Genomic DNA, 23,539 nt, shown 5'->3' with positions numbered 1-23,539 from the left:
TCCTCAGATATGCCATTCCTGAACTCTTCTATCTAAAGCAGCCTCTCACCGGGTCACTCTCTCTCACCTTGTTTTATTTTTTTTCATTGTGTATCTTTATTTCAAGTTATTTATTTGTCTTTATGATTTGCCTTCCCCAATTTAAGTTCCATGAGAGCAGAGACCTTGCTTACCTCTGTATCCTTAGGACCTGGTATACACAGTGCCTGACATACAGGATAAAGACCAAAAAATGTGGAATGAATGTAAGGATGCCCAACCCTGCAGGAACTCTAGTGTTGAAAGGGCCCAGCAGGGAAGCAATAAAAGATACTTGATAATTACCAGTATAGGCCTCTGATGTTTTCTCGTGGACCTTAGAAATATCGGGGTATGGGAAAGAAGTAAGATGTTTTGCAAGCTTGTGGGAAAATACCTGATTGTTATCTAAACTCATTTAATCTTGGAGGACTGATTCAAGGTGTAGGCATGTACTTCTCAATGGGAACAGTGCACCACTCAGCTCCGTTAAACCCCGTCACCCAAACTTCTGGCCAGTTCATTTTCTATAAACTTCAGAGTTCAAGGTCACAGCTGATGATGCTAACAGAAATCAGCCTAACTTGTACCATACTCATGAATAGCAAAAAGTCTCCTAAGTGAATTTTTATTTCTCTTCCTTTCAGTCTGCGGCACATACAACACCCACTACATTCAAGGGTACGTCCCGGGGTGAATCAATCTATGGGTGAACAAAAGAACAAGACAAACAAACGAGAAACAGAAACTCATAGACACAGATAATAGTTTAGTGGTTGCCAGAGGGTAAGGGGGGCGGGGGGTGGGGGATGGGAGATGAGGGTGAGGGGGATCGAATATATGGTGATGGAAGGAGAACTGACTCTGGGTGATGAACACACAATGGGATTTATAGATGATGTAATACAGAATTGTACACCTGAAATCTATGTAATTTTACTAACAATTGTCACCCCAATAAATTTAATAAAAAAAAAAAAAAAATGCTGCCATTCAAAAAGGAAACCTTGTTCTAAATTCAATTTGCTGACTTTCCAACCAAATTTAGCATTATGTGAATGTTCAATTACAGCTCTCGATGCGTGTCTGATAGATAAGCCAGTAACAAATTCTTTAAATATGTATAGGAGGTAATGCTAGGAAATGCAAAGCTAAATAAACACAAATGTGAAGAGATAATCTTCCTCTGAATTATCAGTGATCATACTTTAGATACTACACTTCCTGCTAAGGTGTGAGGGGATATTGACGGGTTGTAGAGAGTGTCTCGCATGTTAATATTGCTAATGGCTTCTCGTGCTGACAGCACATAACATAATTCATTACATGTTATATGACTTCCTGCCATGGCACATAGGAGGCCACTTGAAAGTCAAATTATGCATATATTATTGCCTCTGGAGCTATACAAAACTTTAGCTTTCATATAATCATCGATTTAAGGAATCTTTTCTTGAGAAAAAATTTTAATAAGCTTGAGAATAAAACAATCACCAGTTTCCCAATCAGAAGTCATTATTTTCCTTGTAAACCAGACCTTCCTCTCGGGTTCCACGTTATTGAATGGTGACACAATCCTCCAGGACACTTGGTGGTTTCTACTGTGTTTTCCATATTCCCAGCATCCACAGAGAAGCTCACCAGTGCCCTCTGCATCTCCTCACAATCAGGTAACAAGTAATAGCTTAACTTTTCTCTCTGCCAACAGCACAAATTTGAATTCCTTTCCTAGGGCATTCCAGGTACATCCCAACTTGGATTCGTTTCACTTGTCAGCATTATCTCTCAGTACAAACCACCCAAGCATAGCTGATCCCTAAATACGTTTTAAAAAGTTCATGTCTCTGTGTCATTGTTCATACCGTTCCCGGGGTCTGAAATGTTGACCTACTATCCCCTTCCTTCTGTTCCTTCTGCCTGCTCATCTTCTAGTGCTCAGCTCGATTGGCACTTAATCAGATAACTTTATCCCAATACCACCAGTAGGTACTCCCTCCACCTTGCTCCCAGGACATTTTGCTTGTTTATAATAAAATTTAAAATATTTTCTTACTATGATTATTTCTATTGTTATTATTAAGGCCTTACTAAGTGCCAGGCACTTCACTAAGCAAGCATTAACTCACTTCATCATCACCATTATTATTCCATCTTCTAGAAGCCTCTCCAAGATCAAAGCATTTAAAGTCATGCAGTTAGGAAGTGGGGGATTGAAACCCCGACCAGACAAATGCTCTTCTAGAGCATTCTGCATGATGCTACAATTCTGTCTCCCCCATTGAAACTGTAAATGCCTTGAGATGTTGGGCTGTGTCTTTCTAGCTCGGTGTCCCCACTGTGTCTAGCACTGTGCTTTGGGCATCATGGCTACTCAAATTCTTTAATGAGGAAAGAGGAAAGAGGATATGGAGGTCTGACAACTCTAACACAGTTTTCTTACACCACTCCTTGCTTTCCTACCTTACCTCCCCAGCTTATTCGTGTAGATGACAAAAATTGCATATAATCCATAAAGCCGAAGCTATAGCTTTCACAGAGCTCTGAGACCCACATTAGCTAAACTATCCTGAGAAGTGGGGTGCCAGAAGTACCATGTGATGAGCAGCCTAACACAGGCTCAACACTTGAGAGTCAGCTAGAAATATGACCACGGTTAGAGCTAATTTCCGCCCAAGTGGCGACCGTTTTGTCTAAGCTGTAAGCATTCCAGCCCTCCAAGCATAACCACCATAATATTTATTGAGCAATAACAATTGCTAGACGCAATTCAGAATGTTGAACTGGATATCATCTTTACCCAGGAGACTGGTAATTTAAATTCAACAGACCAAAAGACTCAAGAGGTCTGACAATTAAGTTTGCGAATTTGTTGCAACTGTGTTCCTAACCATTTTTGATATCAGAGGGATTATTTGTTACGGATTTGTACCAACCGGACAAACAGTTAACCAATTACTATGTGGAAGTGCTGAAAAGGCTGCGTGAAAAAGACAAAAATGACCTGAACTTTTCGCCAACAATGCATGGCTCAATGCAAAGCACCAGCTCACACAGCACTGTCTGTGAGGGAGTTCTTAGCTAGTAAACAAATAACTGTATAGGAACACCCTCCCTACTCACCTGATCTGGCCCCCAAAGACTTCTTTCTTTACCTGAAGATAAAGGAAATATTGAAAAGAAGACATTTTGATGACATTCAGGACATCAAGGGTAATACGATGACAGCTCTGATGGCCATTCCAGAAAAAGAGTTCCAAAATTGCTTTGAAGGGTGGACTAGGTGCTGGCATCAGTGCATAGCTTCCCAAGGGGAGGACTTCGAAAGTGACCATAGTGATATTCAGCAATGAGGTATGTAGCACTGTTTCTAGGATGAGTTTGCGAACTTAATTGTACGATCTCGTATAAGGAGTACCCTTGGATACTGAATTAAGCACTCAGCAAAGATGCATGAACTTACTCAGGCTGAGATGATAGCATTTAGTGTGCTGGAGTAGTGACTTGCCATATAGACCTTAGTGTCCCATACAAGTTAGTACAGCTTCTACATGTGATTAATGCTCTAACATGGTTTATGATGTGAGATCAAAGATGTAGCCAAGGTTGGCCCTAGAGAAAGACTGCAACAGAGCTAGAAATATAAATCTCACCTCTCCTAATAGCATCACCTTCTGCTCTCTGGTATGTACCCCCTTTATTCCACCAGGCTCCATCCCATTTCTAATTTCAACTAATCTCTGCTAAACATTTAACTGGCAATGGGCCAATTAATGCATTACATTTTAAGGTTAATTTCAATTTTGATCAAAGTAATACATGCACATCGTTGAAGCAGTAAAACATGACAAAAAGCAGTCCTCTAGCCCGCCCTTTCCCAACCCCTGTTCCTGTCCCTGGTGGTAGTCACTTTCAATTCTTTTAGCTGTTGCTTTTGGTGTTTATACCATTTTACAAATAATGTTATTTCTTAATTTTTGAATTTTAAACATTATTTATTTACTTCTGTCTATGGAAGATGAGGAATTACCTCTCTTAACACAGCCCCCCACACACACACCCAAAAACATACACACATTTCCCCTTCTCCATCTTCCCATCATAACTATGGCATTCGTTTAGGTTAAATCCATAATTGAAGTTTACATAATTATGAATCTATTAATATTGTTTACAGCCCAGTCATGCAGTATAATATAATTATATCTCCTATAAAACTTTTATTTCCTAAGAGTTTATATTTTCTTCTGCTTTTTGTGTGTGTGTGTGTTTTTTGGCGGGGGAGGGGTTGCCTGATTTTCTATAACCCTATCATCAACTCATTCTCTAACTCTCCTTTAGACCTGAAAACGCCTCTCGATGTAGCCAAACACCTCATGTAACCTGTCAGTTTCTTTTGTTTCTTGGGGACATCCCCATGGACTCCTCTGCCTTACCATTACGATCTGGACTAATTGTTTTCTAGGCAGCTGGATACCTACCATTGTGGGATTTCCCTCTGCCATTATCCTGAGAATTCCCTTTGCCTCCCTCCTGTGTTAGATCCCTTATCTTTTTTTTTATTTCATGCCTTCCTCTTTCTTATTTTACCTATTCATTTCTTTTTCTTTTTTTTTTTTTTTTAACCTATTCATTTCATGGAGCATATCCTTCCACATTTTTTTTTGGAAAAGAGTACAGGGGCAGTAACTCCGTTGAGAACTCACATTCTGAAAACACGTTTATCCTCGTGTTTAGATAGGTATAGAATTTTAGTTTGGTGAGCATTTTATCTCCAAATTTGTATAACGTTTCTATATTTTTTCTAGTTTTGAATATTTAATAGACAGAGAAATTGAGGGTCAGTGTAATCAATGGCAAAACCAGGCCTCAAGATCACATCTCTCTAATTCCAAGCCCAGGAATATTCTTACCCTCTGATACCCAGCTTCTATTTACGAAAGTATAGAGGGATAAAATGGAACTACTTCCAGCAGTATTTGTAATTAGATAAAGGGCTCATTTGGAGACCTAAAGCTTGAGTTGAAGGAGCGAAGTTATAATGGTAAAATAACGATAATATGTACTTAATTTGAGGGACAGGACCCCTCAAATCACAAGGCACAATTTCTATTTCTACCCAGTATGTCAAGCTGGTAGCATGCCCTAAAGTTTCTTGGGACTCCAGAGACTAAGTGTTGGGAGGCAATTCTGTATGGGTCTCTCACATGTCTGCACATCTTACAAGTAGAAGCACTGACTGCCTTTGTTCTGAACTACCTTTTCTATGATGTATGTGTAGCAAATGCCACATATACATCATAGAAATAGTTTTAAATAGCAAACTATTTAAAAATAGTTTAAATGGCTATTTAAACAGCCATTGGAGATACAGATAACGTCCTGCAAAGGGCAGGTTTTGCTTTCAGTCTGGAAGATAATGTCTCTTTCTGGAGGAAAAGGCAGACGCGCTTACTGCCCGTTATAAACAACTGAGGTCTCCTAAACTCAGGGTTGCTCACCGTAAACTCCTCCCTGCACGATCCTCTTCACATTGCCCAGCAGGAGAACTGGCACAAACGTTGATACTCTGGCTAGTGCTGTAATAAACTGTCCTTGGTTTCTGACCCAGGAGTGTCATGTCTTCTGCCCACACCCATGAAATTGTGGCAGGCTAACTTCTTGGGTTGCAAATCAGATAAAATTTCAGACTCTTTTTAGTATTTGAAAAAGATATACCTAAACATATGTAGAAGAAACACGTTGGGGGATAGATGGATTAAAGTGTTTCCTATTTTAAAATTTTTTTGGCTTGAGAATACAGAATTCAAATCCAACCACTGTCTAAGAGTCCGGAAATTAAATATACTTGAAATTTGGCTTGAACAAGTTAAATATTTTTGCAATACACCTAAAGTGCCTATATGTTTTCGTTAATATTCAATATTTCTACGATCAAGCACTCTCTACTTTTGCAGAGCCCTTCACAAAATATTTATCCTCTAAGATGTCACCATTTAGGAGCCAGCAGGAATAAGGATAATTTACAATTAACTAAAACCTTTAAGGACTATTTCAATTATTCCTGTAGACCCAAAACACCATAAAATCTCTCAAATGTCTTAGAAACCATAACTTAAACTAAACCATAATACAAGGAAATGTCCTTTGAATGCATCCATTCCTGCTTTTGGCATCACAGACAACACCACTGACTGCATTAAAGACTGTAAACTCCAACCTTGTAAAGTGCTTTATGTTCAGTATCAACGCAAATTAATCTTCTTCATCACATCACGCTTTAAATACCCAGAATAAAACACAAAGTCAAGAAGAAAACACCTGTTTGCCATCACGCAGCATGTAGTCCTGACCCAATGAGAAAGCACAGTTCAGAGCCTGGCATAGTTAGTTAGAGTAACTCACCCCAGGGCACTGTAATTCCAAAAAGTTCATTTACTGTGCGGTCACCTCCCAAAGTCATCCGGGTGTAGAGGTCACCTCAGAAAACTGCAGGAAGGTTCCGAGATGGACAGAAACAGCATTATGAGGAACTTCCGCGGGAGCGGTGGCCAAGAGGAAAGCACACAGACGATGGGTGCAGGGGAGTGCTACTCAAATTCTGGCTCCACTCAGACCAGTCATGAGGCTTTGGGCTTTTTTTTTTACCCTTTTTGAGTTCAGCTTCCTTGTCCGAAAACTGGCTGTGGTAATACACAACGACATTATTTTGAAGATCACAAGATAATGTTATGTGCGACTACCTGGCACAGAAGGGACTCCTAGTAAATATTTGCTGAGTCCAAATTACAGAGTAGGCCTGGAGCAGTGCTAGGCTTTCCACATTAAAATGAGCTGGAATCCTCCGACCCATTCAAAACCCGATATCTCTGCCTACTTAAAACAAGAGGCACTCTTATTTTCCTTACGTAAAGTGTTTTTTCTTAAGGTGAAGCAAAGTTATCCGCTTCTGAGGTTATTGTATTAAGATGAAGGTGGAAAATAGATGTGATACCTGCTAATAGAGAGCCTTGAATGCCGAGTAGGGAATTGAGGCTTTATTCCATAGGCTGAGGAAATGATTAGTGTTTCTAAACTAGGGAATGACAGCTTAAGGAAAATTACTCCGATAGCAATGAATAAAATGATTTGGTGGTGTTTAAAGAGTGCCTCAGTTAGGAGGCAATTTAAATTTTCCAGAGCAGAGACGTCAGATACCCAACTAATGATAACAGGACCTGATATAAAGTCAAATATTCTCTTACTGGCTCTAAACTGCTTGTGGAAAATGAGTAGAGTTTGCCCTTCAAATGATATTGTGTGTATCATACACTAGTCCCAGCAACCACCTCACAAAATAAGTCCTTCGGGTAGTTAAGTTGATATTTTTACATGCCATTCTTAATAATGGCATGTAATCCTCATTGAAAACAGACACTTTTTAAGTCCAGTTTATTTATTCTAACACAAAGTCTCCACTTTTGAGGGAGCAGAATAAAAATAATTATCTTAAAAGGACCAAGATATGAATTTGAGCATTCAGTGAAACAAAGTCAGAGTTTTGGCTTAAGCCTTCAGTTTATGGACATGTTAATAAGTTTTTGTATGCAATTAGAATGAGACATGGCTAAGCATAGGAACACACTGAGTGTTCTCTGTGTGGAAGCAGAAGGCTCACCAAGTACAGGGAATTGCAGGGCAGAAGGAATCATCTTGTTATTTGTATTCCATGTTATGACTGGAAATTCATCCTCTCAAATATTGCCATGGTTTTCAGCAAGCAAGATCATTTAGGTTTGCCATCTCAGAGGCTATTAAGAAATATTGGGTGGACATTACTAGGTTCACGTGCTTGTTTCCTTCTTTCATTTTCCTCTTTGCTGACCAAAGGACATTGAAAACCATTCTGTGAAACTGCCATCACTACAGACTTAGGAGAGAAATAAATGACCCCGTTAATGGGTTTAAGAATTCAGAAGGCTTAAGTAGATGCTTTCCTCAAAACAAAATTCCATCTCCCACCTCTATACATGATCTCTCTTACACTCCCTCCTCCTTTGGAAACAATAATCCTGACACAGAGAAAACAGATTTTTTTTTTTTTAAGTTTCACATAACCTAATACTACAATGTTCAGCTCTTCAAACAAATTCGTAATTGTATTCAATATTCATCTTCTTAAGGGCAAGTTAAGTTTCATGGAAAATGTCAGTTCCCTAATGCTAAAGAAAGGGGTCTAAAAGCTCATGAGTGGTAAACCATGCCTCCCAATGCATGAAAGTTTTCATCAACTACATCTCAACTAGTGAGGAATAACGGAATGTTTTTCGTATGGAATTCTCAAATAGAAACTGGGAATAGTTAAACTTGGCAAGAAGATCCACAGACACACAAGTCAGTTAGGTATTGAACAACCATCAACGCCAAATGCATAATTTTAGTCATCTTCACACAGCCTAGATCAAGCAGCCTAAGAAAACCAGTGATTGGAAGGCAACCAATCAAGCTGCTAACAAAAACCAAGTCCTCTCAGTATTCGAAAAAAGATGATGAGAGAAACTGAAGTGAAAAGAGGGATGTGGTAGATTGCAGAAGGTGGAACCCAAATTCTTCCCATTCCTGTATGTGTGCCCTTTAGCACTGTAACTTTGTGTCATGTGGATGAGCCTGGGCCAGCCAATGGATGGTGAAAGACATGGTTATCACTCCAGCAGACACAGAGCAACCGCCAGATGGGAAGAGAGCCATCCTAGACCTCTAGACCCAGCTGAGCCAGTCTGTGCCTTTTTTTTTTTTTAAATAAATTTGATATGTTACATTTTGTCAGTTTAACACGTTGCGTACGGCGGGGTTTAAATCCCTCATAAAAATCCGCTCAGAAAAAACGAAGATTCTCATGATCCGTACGCAACGTGTTAAGGTACAGTGTTACTTCGATGCATTTATATATTTCAATAGGATTGCCATTGAGGTAATATTTATCACATCATATCATTATAGTTCAATATTATCTATGTACATTACACTGTGCATTAGCTCTCTATGGCTTATTTACTACTCATTACAAGTTTGTACCCTTAGCCACCATCCATCTTATCCCCTAACCATGCCCAGTTGAGCCAGTTCTGATGAGAAAAAACACCCAGCCAATCCATAAAACTGTGAGAAATATAGACACTGTTGTTTTCATCTAAAACTTTGGATAGTTTGTTATGTAGCAAAAGCTACCCGATATAGAAAGGGGTACTAGGACTGGGCTGCTGCTCTAATAGCAGCATAAAATATATAGCATCAGCTTTGGGACCGGTGGTAGGCAGAGACTGGAAACATGGCAAAAGAATGTTAGCCAAAATTGGAAAAATGGTGAATCAGTGTTGGCAGAGGCTAGAAAGTTAACGAAGATACTGCTACAGCACCCTGGAAAAATGGCAATCTATGTTACACTGTGGTGAAACAATGGCAAAACTGTTGTCTATGATAATTTGGAAGACAGAAAATTTACCCAAAGAATTCGTAGATTTGGCTAAGGAGAATCCCAGGTAAAATATTGAAGGAGTAGTTCGTTTTTTAAATTTTTAATTGCATAAAATAAGGAATAAAAAGCAAGATGAACTAAAGAGAGAACTGTGCAGTTTTCCTGCAATTTTCCTGCAGGATTCATAGGCAATATAAAGGAACCAGGACTTGAGAGTTTGGAAAATAAAACTATTTCGTATCTCTGGTCCCTCTAGCCACTAAAAGAGTCTCAAAGTAAGAACTGACCTCAGAGTAAAGATCCCAATCAAGGGTGTGGCTGAAAGACCCTTTGTTAAACCACTGGATATAAGGTAGTGCCTAAAATCTTCGGGATGTTGAATCACAGCCATGTAACGTGCAGCTGAAAGTGGCCTCAAAAAGCGTTGGTGATGTGGCCTTTAGGGCCGAGTAGGCCCAAATTAGTTTCATAGGAAGCCCACCAGTTTTTAAGAGAGTTGTACTAATAAAATCCTGGCCAGCTTGGACTAAAACAGAATTCAAAATGGGAAGATTTCTCTGGGCCTCCAATTTTCTACATGCAAGAAGCAGGCTGAGAAAGCAACCCAGCTACAAACACGTGCTATTTTTTATTGAAAAGGAAGAGTGTCTCAGAGGGGGAGGAAAGAGCCCAGAGGGTATGTAGTAAATTCCCACATTTGAAACTATCCTAGGTTACCCATTTTTATTAATAGTCTTCGAATTCTAGATGATCAGATTAATAAGCTTTGATGAAAATCTTACCAGTCTTATTAATTTGAATTGCACTTTTTTCTTCCCTGGTCAAATCTATTATCTACTAGTGTTTGGGCCTCAAATTCTCATCTGGGTTTCCTACTTTTTCTTTTATGTTGAATAGAAAGGGATTCATGTTGGTTGTTCGTGAGGGGAACTAACAGACTCTCTGAATTTAGTATTTAAAAACTACAAACAGAAATATCACAGTTATTCCTAGAATTGTACCTCCCTAACTTTAAGTCACTTTCATTGTCCATTTGTTTTGTTTTTAACATCTTTTTTTTTAGATGTTAAAGTTTATTGGGGTGACAATAGTCAGTAAAGTTACACAGGTTTCAAGTGTACATTTCTGTACTACATCATCTGTGTATCACGTGTGTCTCAAAGGGCCAATGAGAAAGAATAGCAAATCATGTGATTCTGGCCAGGTACAAGAGCACAGATTCGGGCCCAGCACCCTTGGCAACAAGAGCAAGGACACAAGAAGTGAGGAAGGTGGGACTTCCAGTGGGAGTGTTTCTTGCAGTTACCCTGTTCCTGTCTCACTATTTTATGTAAGGTATGAGGCCAGGTAACTTCAAGAGGAACTGCACCTGCAAAACTGCATTCAGGAGCCTCATCCACGTCCAGACCAGCTGCGTATCACAAGGTCCTGGACTTGGATCCTGATACTTTAGGATAAAATTATTGCATTGGGGGCGTTTCTGTGATAAGTGAGCATATTTTACAAGTAGGAGAAACATGAATGCTTTGTGGCCAGAAAGCAGATTGGTAAACTATAGAAAATGGCCAAATATTCCTCCCCTCCCTGAACATGAACCCTTTTGCCATATGACTTTACAGCTAGCCCTTCAAGAGGTGGAATCTATTTTCCTACCCATTAAATCTAAGCTTGACCATGTGACTACCTTTAGCCAATAGCACATCAGCAAGCATGATATAAATGGAGGCTTAAAAAGTGCTTGTACATCGGGGTTTGCCCTCTGTTGCTGCTTGGAATCTTTCTGCCACCATGTGAAGGAGGCTAAGCTAGCCTGCTGGGTGATGAGAGCTACATGGCTGTCATCCCAGCTGACACAGAGCAACCCCCAGTCACGTGAGAGAGGCTCTCCTAGACCACGTCCAGCTTGGCCAAGCTCGTCCAGACCAGATCTTGTTTAATTCACTAAGTTTGGGAATAGCTTTTACGCAGAAAAATTCAATGAACAAAAGGGACTCTTCCTTTCAAAATTTGTTCTTTAGGAAGACTGCAGCAAGAGCAGAAAAAATAAAGGAACCTGTAACCCAGAGCAAGATTTCACAGAAAAGTTTCTAAAAGAAAACAGAAAGAGTGAAGCAAAGGTAAATGAAACAGAGGATAACAAAAGACAATATAACTGACACATCCAGGATTTGGTTTTTAAAGTAAAAACCAGAGTCCACCTGGGAATCCATACACATTCAGTTCATGTATCAATAGTTTTGCATGTCACAGTAATGGAGAACCGGAATTTTCATCCCCAATCTAAGGTGAGTAGACCATTAAGCTATGTACGTTGTTCTATAAAACTAAGGCAGGAAAATTATCTAATGTTTTCCGGGGAAAAAAATTTAGCAAGAGGTGTAGAAATAAAAAGGGTTGCAGCATTTTAAACAACAAAACCATTAATCAGATTATCTTATTTCCTTGAGTCTTCCAATTAATCAAGAATATATTTTAGCAGATTATAGGACCTTTGTACTTGCTCTCTGTCTAGAACATTCATCCCTCATGTATTTCCACACCTCAAATGTTACCTTTTGATGGTGCTCTTCCTGACCACCCTTTTTAAACTGCAAACTGTTTCCTATTTCCCTTCCCTGTTTTATTTTTCTCTGTACTTGAAACTCTCTAATGTATTACCGTGTTTCCCCAAAAATAAGACCAAGCTGGGCCAGACCATCAGCTCTAATGAGTCTTTTGGAGCAAAAATTAATATAAGACCTGGTCTTATTTTAATATAATAAGATATTATACTATATTATATATATATAATATGTATAACATAATATATACGTATAATATATATAATATAATACCAGGTCTTATATTAATTATGGTCCAAAAGACGCTTTAGAGCTGATTGTCCAACTAGGCTTTATTTTCAGGGAAACACAGTATGTAACTTATTTATTTGTGTGGCTTATCATCTCTCTCCCCACACTAGACTGTAAGTTTCATGAAAGCAGGGATTTTCCTGTTTTTCTCATTGTTGTATCCCAAACACCCAAAAGAGTGGCAGGCTTATCATAGGCCCTCAAAAAAATATTCATTGAGTGAAAGAATAAATTCTTTTGTCTTTTCATTTTCCTTTGGTGCTGTATTAACAGGCACTGTAGTTTTAATTGCCAAAACAAAACAACAAACAATGTGACCTAAATGTGGTATCCTGTTCACACCAAGTCAATGCTTCCAAAAGGAGGTAAAATTTCAGTATGAATCGAGCCGGTGCTTAGAGCCTCACAAGGAAATAAGACAACTCCTGCAAAGCTCCTAGAATGATCAGTTTGTGCTTGAGGCGTGAGATTCTATTCCTTCTTAGTATTCATAACTACAGTATTATGACTGGCCATAAAATCACCTAGTCCTTTCTAATTCATCCATTGACTAAATCTATGACCTCCCAGGGTAGTAAATTCCACAGGTTGGCCATACCTTGGGTGAAGAAATATTTTCCTTATTTTTTTATTCTAAATTTATATCAGCCATTAATTTTGCAGAATGAGTGACCCTTGTCTTAATAATTGGACGACACAAAATTAAGTAAATTGAGCCTGCATTAAGAATGTCATTTTAGTCGTTTTCTGTGGTCGTGTTCCATTTATCATATGAACATGTGGCTGTGTTAGAAGAGTGTGAATAGCTAATTATTTTCCTTTTAGGTTTTTTATTTCGTGGGAGGATAGAAAGGAAATGTCAGGATAAAAGGAAAAGGAAGAAAAGGGAAACAAACAAACAAGGGACATAGAAGACCCTCCAGACTGTGGACTGCTATCATTTATCATTCTACTGGGGCTTTTTTGAAACTGCTATAGTCTAAGATAATAAGATAAAGAAAATGGATTCATTCAATTTTAAAGCTGAATTCTTCCTGGGTGACCATAACAAGCATCTGACTACTTCTATCCCTTAGGTCAGAAGCAAACGAAAGAAGGATTTGCTTTTGACAGGATTTTATTCTTAAGGCTAAGGTTGTCTTTAAAACCTGTTAACAAAGTATTTTGTGACATAATTACTGCATGGGATTTGGGGGTGTGTGCCGTTTTTCACAGGCTGTAGTCCATCTCATTGAAACGTGTAAGGTCAGCTTATAACAGGCAGTTGACTGCCTGCTGCATGATTCATCAGGTTGGGGGCCTCAGCAGGATTAAGCCTTGGAATGAATAGGAATTGTTCGTTTGTTTTCCGTTTGTTTGTTTGTTTGTTTAGCTTTGGTCATTCAGAAGATCCTTCCTCACTGTATTAATTACAAATTTTTTTAAGAACACAGATTCTCCATTATTTAAGGCTATACTCCCAATTAACTCTTCTATGGATAATATACAGTTTTAATACAGAGCAAGAAACTGTGGACAGAAGAGTGTGAAACAGTAAAGGATTTTGCCACCTGAGGTATTTAGGGAATGACATATGTGCACACTGATGAACAATTAATATTTCAAATGATACTGCATTGTTTATGAATATCGACATATGTTGGCACACATGCATCAGGAAAAAAATCATCATAGCTGGAAAGGATTCTGCAATCACATGGTACAACTGGAACAAATGAGAGCCTGAGAAGTGTCGTGATGTGTTCAAGATAATAGAACTACTCTGTGGAAGGCAGAAAGGTGGAGCAATCGGGCTGACTTTTCATCAACAGCCAACGATTCTGTCTCGGTCATAGCATCTTGAAAGACGGGGACCCTCTGACCTGTGACCAAAGGCTGGTCAATTTAAGATTTCATGCCAGGCCCTGTTTGCTCAAGCCCAGAGAAATCTGCTCCTCTTTCTCCAGACCTGGAACACTAGGAAGACTATTGCACCCTGGCCGTGATCAGTGGGGAAAGCGACTTACAAATTTACAAGGAACAAGTTGCAATGGTGCTCCCCACTCCATGGTGTGTACCTGCTGAAGGGCCAGGAGAGTAACTACGTCTTTTCAGTAGTGTACCCTTCCATGCATGACAACACTGAGGAGTACGTGCATCTACTATATACTCAACTATTATTTCCCAAAGCATGTGATTCCAGCTTTCTTCATATTATGGCACATAGTTACAACTTTCATTCACATATTATGGGTCTGGCCAGAGGCATGGACTCATGCCACTATCACTTCTGCTATAACTAATTCTCTATTCTTTAGAGATATTTTTATGCTTTGTGTGTCATTCTGTCCCATGGAGTATGTTGTAATGAGTATATTTATGAGTGCAGCCATCGGGAGTGGGAACTGATGTATTACGTAGCCTTGCACCTCATGTGCAGCTGAATTATAACGCAGACCTTAACAGCCAAGAAGTCTGTGTTCAGAGGAAAAAAGAATTTCAAAACATAAACCATGTTCTTGGCACTAGCCTCGAATACTGGACATTCATAACCCACAAATGCCCAGACTATAAATTCGCAAGTTGCATTAATATGGCAGTAAAAGTCACTCTTCTGAAAGCTGCACTTGTAAAATATTTATAAATTCACATGGTTGTTCCTGGCAAATAACTACATCTGTCAGCTCTGTCTTTTTGCTCCCAACGCAGTAGGGTTGGTGTCCTGTGTAATTCACAATATGTTCATAAAATATTGTTTTGGAAAAATAAAGATGGAAGATATTTTGTTCTAGGGGGAAATATGTCTGCTCTTTCAATGGTGCAGTGTTACTATTTCAGATCTCCTGAGATTTTTTTCTCATCAAAGCTTTTTCTCTGAACAATTTTCATTTTGGGGGGACTTCCCTAGTTTCCAAATTAGCAAGCTAACTCTTGTGGGATCATCTTTAAAATCCCACATTAATATGTGCAACACAGTGTATTTTTTCAGTCCCAAGGTCAATAATATTTATCAGTGTTACACGGTGAAGGAATTTTCTCTGTATATTGTTATCTCCCTATAGTATTTGGAAGACCCTTTACATAGGGGGCTCTCTAGATAGACCTGTCTAGATAGTTGTTTATTTGTTTATTTTTAAGATAGGAGTAAAATAAAAAAAGACACCAGATTGCATTTTCATGCAGATGCATGCCATCTAGGATTATTCTTTCCAGCCCACTCTTTCTGAAAAACACAGACAAACAAACAAAAATGCCCTTCGAGATTGTACCTACGAACAAGCTGAGTACTTGACAAGAAAATGTGCTGTTGTGTTTATATTTATATAATGTTTACTGCCATGTACCTTTTCCTTCCCTCTCCCCCCACAAAAAAAAAAAAAAAGATTTACATTTTTTATAACTGAAATATATTTGTTATGCAGACAGAGCAGTTACAGACAATATCAAAGATAAAAAACACCATATAGTGCTACAGTCCTTAACTTTTTCTGGGTAATGAATCCCTTTAAGAATCTGATAAAAACCTTGGGCTTTTTCTCCAGAAAAATGTGAGTATACATACTCACACAAACACACACTTTTGCATACATATTCATGTATTCAGAGACCACAATACCATTTCACAGACCGCCACAGAGGAAGGGGAAAGAAAATGTGTATCAGGACACTAGAATAAAATTATCACTAAAATTAAGCATGAAATTTTAGCTCTAATCTTTGTAGCCAAAGGAAAAGAGAGAATTCAATGGGTTTGTACAGATCTCAATGTTTAAATAGAAGAACACACACCAGGTTTTCAAGAAACACATTTTAAGAGGGATTTGTCAGGTGGCTGGATCTCTAATTAATTATTAAATAGTCAATGAACAATGTCTTTAACAGCAGTTTTGCAAAGGTGCAAAACTATTTTTCATGTGGCCATTTTCACATTGTTCCCTTAATAAATCCTGAGGATAACCTTATTAAATAGTAATTTTTATGAGCAGTTACACCAACTGAGCCTAGGTAATCCAGCTTCTATATCTGACATGACATAACAGTAAATGATTTTCCTCTAGAGAAAGCTCCAAAATGCATAAGGCGCAATATGCCGGCAGTGCCCTTCCCTGAACGACACCTAAGGAGCTGCAGCATCAATGGGCCTCCGGGGAAATTGTGCAGACTCACCCACACACACCCCAGTGGGCATAGCCTCGTGTGGAATGAAGGTGAATAAGTAAGGCACCCAGAAACACATGAGTTTAAGAGGCAGAACTAAACGCTATAAATAGTTTAAAGTGGGACTGAAGTCTTGCCTGACTTGATTTCTGCACACTGCGGGGAACCCTGTGGTGTATGAGTTAGTCTTTTTCCAGCCATAAAGTGTATCAGTCATGTATATCACCTGGGAATGAAAGGGCACTGACTCAATACCATCTAGTCCATTGCGAGGAAAAGAAGAACTGGTCAAGGAAACCCACAGCTAAGGCAGGAAGAATATTATTATATCACTAGACAAAAATGGATTGCCTAATTATATTGATCCAGCAAATGCTATTCTGGTGGCAGCACAAATCATATACATATACGTCTTATTTAAAAAAAAAAAAACTGTCATGTAAACTTCTTTAAAGCATTATAAAGCGTTATGTCTTACCAAACCCGAAGAGCAAAATTTCCTGTTAAGATGCTTAAGACAGAAAGACCTGGAATCATCTGTCTAAATGATGTCAAAATCACCATTGATCCCTCCACAAATGGAGGAGTGGTACTGGGATTTACTTTGTGGGATTCAGTTAATTTTGCACTTGACATATTATATGAAAAGAGTTTCTGGCACTTGGGCTGGGAGAAGCAGGGCTTCATATTCATACCATTGCCTGAGACGTATTCAGTGGCTAGGACATTTTAAAAACGGCAGCCTTTCTCCCGAATTTTCTTTTGAGTGACATCTGGGGTGAATTAAGTTTCTGTTCAGTCCCGGCTTTAGCTACAGATGTGGAGGTGTAAATGTGCTTTCCAGGAACTGTACATTATATGGTCATGATGTAGACCACTTTTATTAGGAGCTCAAGTACCACATTTCCAGAAATATGAAGAATGACAGCGAGGAAAAAAGCCTTTAGAGCTTAAATTACAACCACATCTAATGAACTCAAAGGTGTTTTTCACTTACTAGGGTATTGCTTTTCAACTCCTGTAGCTTAAATGAATCTCGTGATCATAACAGTAAATATGGGTTCCAAAGGTATCCCAAGAGGTATCATTAGTCACATATTACATCCTTTTCTAATTTGCACACTTTCCATGTTTCAGGGTTTCACAGGACTGCTGAAACCTCCAGAATTTCATGTTTCCCTCAGCAGTCTACAATAACCCTTAGTCTGAATGACATGTATTATTTCCTCAGCAAACATGTGATGTGGGAAGCTTACTAAAAGATTTATTATAAGAAACGACTCGATGTTTTATTTCCTCCCTTAATTGAATACATTATTGCTCTGTGTTTAGAAATGCTGTGTTGATGTATTACACCTCAGAACAACCATGCACATGCCATCTGCAGCAGGAAGGTTTATTAGACTACAAATCAGGATACAGATGTTGGAGGGAAAGCTATGTATGCTAAGTCATAATACATTACAGCACATTTTAAATCTATACATCATGGTGGTCCGGCAGGGTTTTACCTTTAAAAAATTAGATATCGGTACTTATGAAAATGAAGGAACTGGAAGCCCTCTCTTTCATCATATATGTGATAGGTAAAGTGATAAGCCGCCGACATGGTCGCTCTGTCCTTTTAGATGAGGAAAAGGACTAAGTAACTTCAAAAGAAAAATCTCACCGTCTTATTCCTTAATACTAGTGTAAAACATCCATATTTAAAGTCACACTCTAAAGCAAGCAAGCAGATGAATCTTCTGGGAGTGTAAATGATCACATCTTTATCGATCTATTTCACAAATTTAAATTTTCCTCCCCTTATTCAAAGAGCATTTATTGAGTACCTGTTACTTGCTAGGTGATACTGTGCTCTAGGGTTTTATTAAAATGAGGCTGACTTTTATGATTTTGATACAAGAGCAGCTGTTGAATTTTCCTTCCCTTTCTCCAGCTATGTCAAGTTCAGGCCTAAGCATGGACAAGCTGCCTCCAGAAAGTTTACAAGATGACACCAACTACTCCATTGGTCAAACGGATTAACTGCCGAAGCACGGCCAGTGCAGCTGAGAGGACTGCCTTGCTGAGAGATGATGCGTTTCTCTTCCATTAGATTCTCAAAACTATAACTCAATTGTATCCATCTTAAATAAATAAAATCTAAGAGGCTCACACTTTCAAGAGGGATTAGTGTTCTGCAGATTTATTGATCTTCTGTGCTCCTCTTAAAGCATCCGAAGGGATCGTTAACAACGCTTTGTTCTAATCTACTTGCCTGTCGGCCAGCCGAGGCTCTTCCAACTCACTCCAAATACATTTGCGCTTTATTCATCAGGCTTATTCTATAGATAAAGACCTGACATTACTGGCATTTACGATTGGGAGGCTTAAGATTTTAAAAAATTAGACTAGATACGCCTTTTAAATAGGGTGTACGTTTTCAAGACAGAGCAGTCGTCTCTTTCCCTGGAAATGTTTGGAAAAGAGTCTGCCTTTGGTTGAGCAGCACAAGCATTTTTACAATGATTCAAGAAACCACTGTAAAAACACACATGTCACCAGGAAAAGGAGACCATCCTATTTCCTATTAAGCAGACTCAAACAGGTGATTATCATTAACTATACATCACATTTATATAACAACGAAGTTGCAAGGCACTGTCATATATATACATATATATACACATATATATGTACTGTCTTATTTGCTGTATGAAGGAGGGTATGTACTCATTCATTCCTCAAATATTTCATAAATGCCTATTGGCGCCAGGCATCTTAATCTGTACTAGGTACACTAAGGTGAAGAAGACACATCCTCAGCAAGGTCACTTCCTAGTTGAAGAATAAAATGAAAGCCATTGAGATCATTCTAACATGTTATAATGCACACACGATGAAGTACTGAGGCAACACGTGATTACTGGTATCCTAGCCTCATTTTACAGGAAAGGAAACTGATCAGTATTATTAATATTAATAGTAGCGGGTAGTTTTAACAATTCAATGAGAAACTGTATTAAAGCACTTAGTACAATGCCAGCCCACAAGGACTCCATAAATGTTATAACTGAAGAGGTCGCCTAGACCACCTCGTAGAAGAACGGACTCGATCAAACTTTTGGGCTTGGATCATAGCTCTTACACTTCTTCGCTGTGTGGTCTTGGGAGAGTTATATAGATCTTAGTTTCCCTAGAGCTAAGATGGGAAAAACAATTGTAACCATTTCCTGGGGCTGTTGATATAAAACAATGATTGTTGTGAGAATTAATTTGACATACACAGTCAAAAACGGTTATCCATGGTCAAGATCAAAGTTGGGAGGAGGACTGAAAATTTTAAATCCCACCAAGCTTCTAGTTGACTTCTCATAAAATAGAGATATGTGGCCCTGAAGTGAATGATGCCCTTTAGTCTCACCGTGGAAAGGAGAGCCCCCTGCAAAAAGTTCAAGGTAGGAGAAGGCAGCAAAGGATATTTAGCATCTTGAGAATTAAGGGGAAATTGGCCAAAAAGGAGAGAGCCCAAGAGAGAGGAAGAGTGTAGAAACTGGTGGGGGTAGGGTACTGGGGCTTGGGCAGGGGTCAGAGTGAATAAAGCAGAGGGAAATGGCTTTGAGAAGACAGGAGGAATATGTCATGTACACACCTGTACTTTTTCTGGCACTCGGTGAGAGATAATCTTTCCAATATGTCTGACCCATATTCTGCTAAGTGGGGGCATTCTTTTCTGTTAAATCCTTCCTAAAATGTTATGAATAGAGCTTAACTAAGTAAGAGTATCCAAAGTAGTCCAATAATGACCTTTGAAGATGTTTAGTAGAAACATATGCTCTTTTCTCTCATGTGGGTTCCTACAAAGAAACCGTTGGACATGAAATAAGGGCTGATATTGCTCTATAATCATATGTCTCATGAGACTGAGAGGGTTTTCACATGTGCTACTTTTCATTCATTTTTTTGTTTGAATAAGTGATTTCAACGTTCTTTCTATACGTGATGGGATAGGAAATGCCTGAAAACGGAGTCCCTATACTCGTGTGATCCTGAAAGTGAACATGACCTAAAAAAGTTAATAGTGAGTAAGAGCCGTAGTAATAGAACTGAGAGAATTCCATTGTCTCCTAAGCAGTAGCCACTGTGATAGACCACCACCCCACCCCAAAACACATTGTTACGTTTTTTTTGAAATATGTCTTCTCTTGGTAACTGAGCAATAAAGAATCATGGAGTTTGGGGACTGAAAGATAAGTTCAGATCATTGAATCCAATCCCCTTATTTTAGAGTTGACAAAACCAAGGCTGTTCATCATTAACTTGACAGCATTTAACAGCCAACTATAAGGACATTTCTGTCTTAATTCAGAAATGAGAGAACAATGGTAACTGCAAACTTTTATTGAACATTTACGATGGGTCAAGCACTACTTGTTTTACATGCCTTATTTTTCTTCCCTCACAATAATCCTGTACAAAAAGTCTTATTGTAAGAAAAGACTCCATTTTGCCAAGAAGGAAATATGAGCTTTAAAGAAGTTATTTGACTCACCCTATCACACAGCTAGAAGAGCCGGAAGTTAAAAACAAAACAAAAACAAACCTAGATGTGCATGAAATCAAAGCCCAAGCCCTTAACTATTGCCTACGATGACTCAGCAGAAAGAATGCCTGGGCTCTAGTGCCGACTTTATTAATAACCTGAAACATGGTTTTGGAAAATCATGAACCTCTCTGGTTCTCAATTTCTGAATACTAGAAAGAGGAATCATTTTCATCCTGTTTGTCCTGCAGTGTCATTGTGTGGGTGAGATAATAGATATTAGAGTTATTTTTAAAGTACTTTACAAATGTTAAGGAGGTATCTAAAACTGGAGAATAAAACAATGAGGTACAAAGAGACATTTCTCTCTCCAAACAAGCAAGAAGGTGTATAGCCGGTTTAAAGGCAGAAAATCAATCCGTTCACTTGTTAACTGTTTTACTCACTAGTGGCCATGGCTATGTCAGCTGTGACCCCAATATAAAAGCTGCTGCCAGATGAGGACAGGAAGCTTTGTTTTCTGGATAACTAAGCTACTTCATGACAGAGTTCAGAATTGGGCCTCAGTTTATCCACAGGGCAAATAGAACAGGTTCACTACAATAGCACCATTTCTCTACAGTAGGGTTTCCTTCTTAACCTCAGCTCTGTAGACATTTGGGGCCAGATGGTTTTTGGGAGGAGGCTGTCCTGTGCATTGTAAGATGTTTAGCAGCATCCATGACATATACCCACTTAACTCCAGTAGCACTCCCACACACAAATTGTGAAAATCGAAAATATCTCCTCATAGTGCCAAATGTCCTCCCCCGACCCCAGTTGAGAATCACTGCATTAGAACATTAACGTAATTCCATATTAATGCATGTGAACTGAGGAAAAGAAAGAATTAAGCACATTGTTTTGAATACTAAGAATGATGGAGATAAAAATATATGCCCCAAAGAACCAATTAGCACAGTATCAATTTCCAAGATGAAACCAATCAGTACAAAATTAGAGGATCACACAGCAGCCAAATTACTAAGTAGAGATCTGAGGAGAAAAAAAGAATAAGAGACACCAGCAAAAAAAGTAGTGACTTCCATTTTGTGAAAATGACAGGGTTTTTTGTAAACAGATTTATTGAGATACATTAACAAACCATATATGACTCACCCATTTAAAAATGTACAATTCAATGATTTTTAGGATATTCACAGAGCTCTCCTACAATCCAATTTTAGAACTTCAAAGAACGAAGAAGTTTTAACCTGTGGTTTCAATGCTGCCAGTTTAATGGGTCTCTGTTCTTATACTAGAGATTACTGGGAGCCTATCTCCAAAAGTAAACATCCTAACCAGCAATCACCAAGTGGCTGATTAAAACATGAGTATCTTTTACTCTTTGAGTGGCTAGCTTCCTATGAAAGAATATATACATTGTCTCTCCTCTTTCATTACCTCTCGAATAATATTGGTTATGTTTGTAGGCTAATTTATTACATGTGGGAACATTTGGAGGGAAAAGTTAAATTAAAGCGCTTTATGTATAATTACAGATTTCTGCTGTGCATCATTATCACGAAGATTACTCATAACTAGTATAGCATGCCCAGGCCAGTTCAGATCCTTGGCAGTAATAACAGAATTCTTTTACTAGCCAAGCTCCAATAGGTAACCCTTTTACAAAGGCATTCATTGTTTGTTCTGTTAGCTATCGAACCAGTCTTTGTATATTTGGATGCATAAGCTTGCAAAATGGAAATTTTTATTCCAAGATATGTGCTATACTTTGCATACAGAACAAGAGTTGTTTAAATATATGTGGGAAATTCAAATGTATTTCCTCCATAAAGAAATTAATCTGTGAACAAGGGTTGAATTTGAGACTATATAGAAAAGGAAAACATATACCCTCTGATACGCTGCTCAGTCCTGTCCCCCATTCTACCCCACCCAAAGACCCTCATTAACAAAAGTTGTCAGAGTGCTTGAACATGATGGAATAAGAGTGGTATTTCAACAAAAGATGAAATGCCAAGAAACTCTCTCCAAAAAAACAGGTTATTCGTTTATTCCTAAATCAATAAGCCAGCAAAAACAAAACCATATTTGATCTGGCAAAACCTCCTGTGCTTTTAGATTCGATGAAAAAAGAAAAGGAAAAAAGAATTCTTCCATATTCTTTATGCATAACAAGAACACTCATTAAATGATGTTTATATATATAATGATGACAGTGTTTAGATTGGTTCATTGCTTGGCATTGGAAGGGCAGTGTTACGGAGTCTTCCCCCAGTTCAATCTTAAATAAACAACAGTTCTTTAAGTTTTCAATGTACAAACTTGGCTCAGACCACGCCATGAATTACTTTTGTGTGAAGGCTGCCATAAAAAAAAATTACTACAGAATGCTCCACTGGCAGTTAGAGCCAGTACGAGCTAATGCAAGCAAGTTACGCAAGTTAAAATAAACAGCAGAGAATTGGGTGTGAAAAAATATTAATCAGGTATGTCCATCTGACCGCTATAACTTTAAAACATCTGCAGAGTAAAGCATTTCTTGGTCAAGGT

The sequence above is a fragment of the Rhinolophus sinicus genome, chromosome 4 (assembly GCF_057876585.1).
Source record: "Rhinolophus sinicus isolate RSI-liver-muscle chromosome 4, RSI-T2T, whole genome shotgun sequence".
In the NCBI taxonomy this organism is placed as follows: Eukaryota; Metazoa; Chordata; class Mammalia; order Chiroptera; family Rhinolophidae; genus Rhinolophus; species Rhinolophus sinicus.
Note: the sequence above shows the minus strand (reverse complement) of the source record.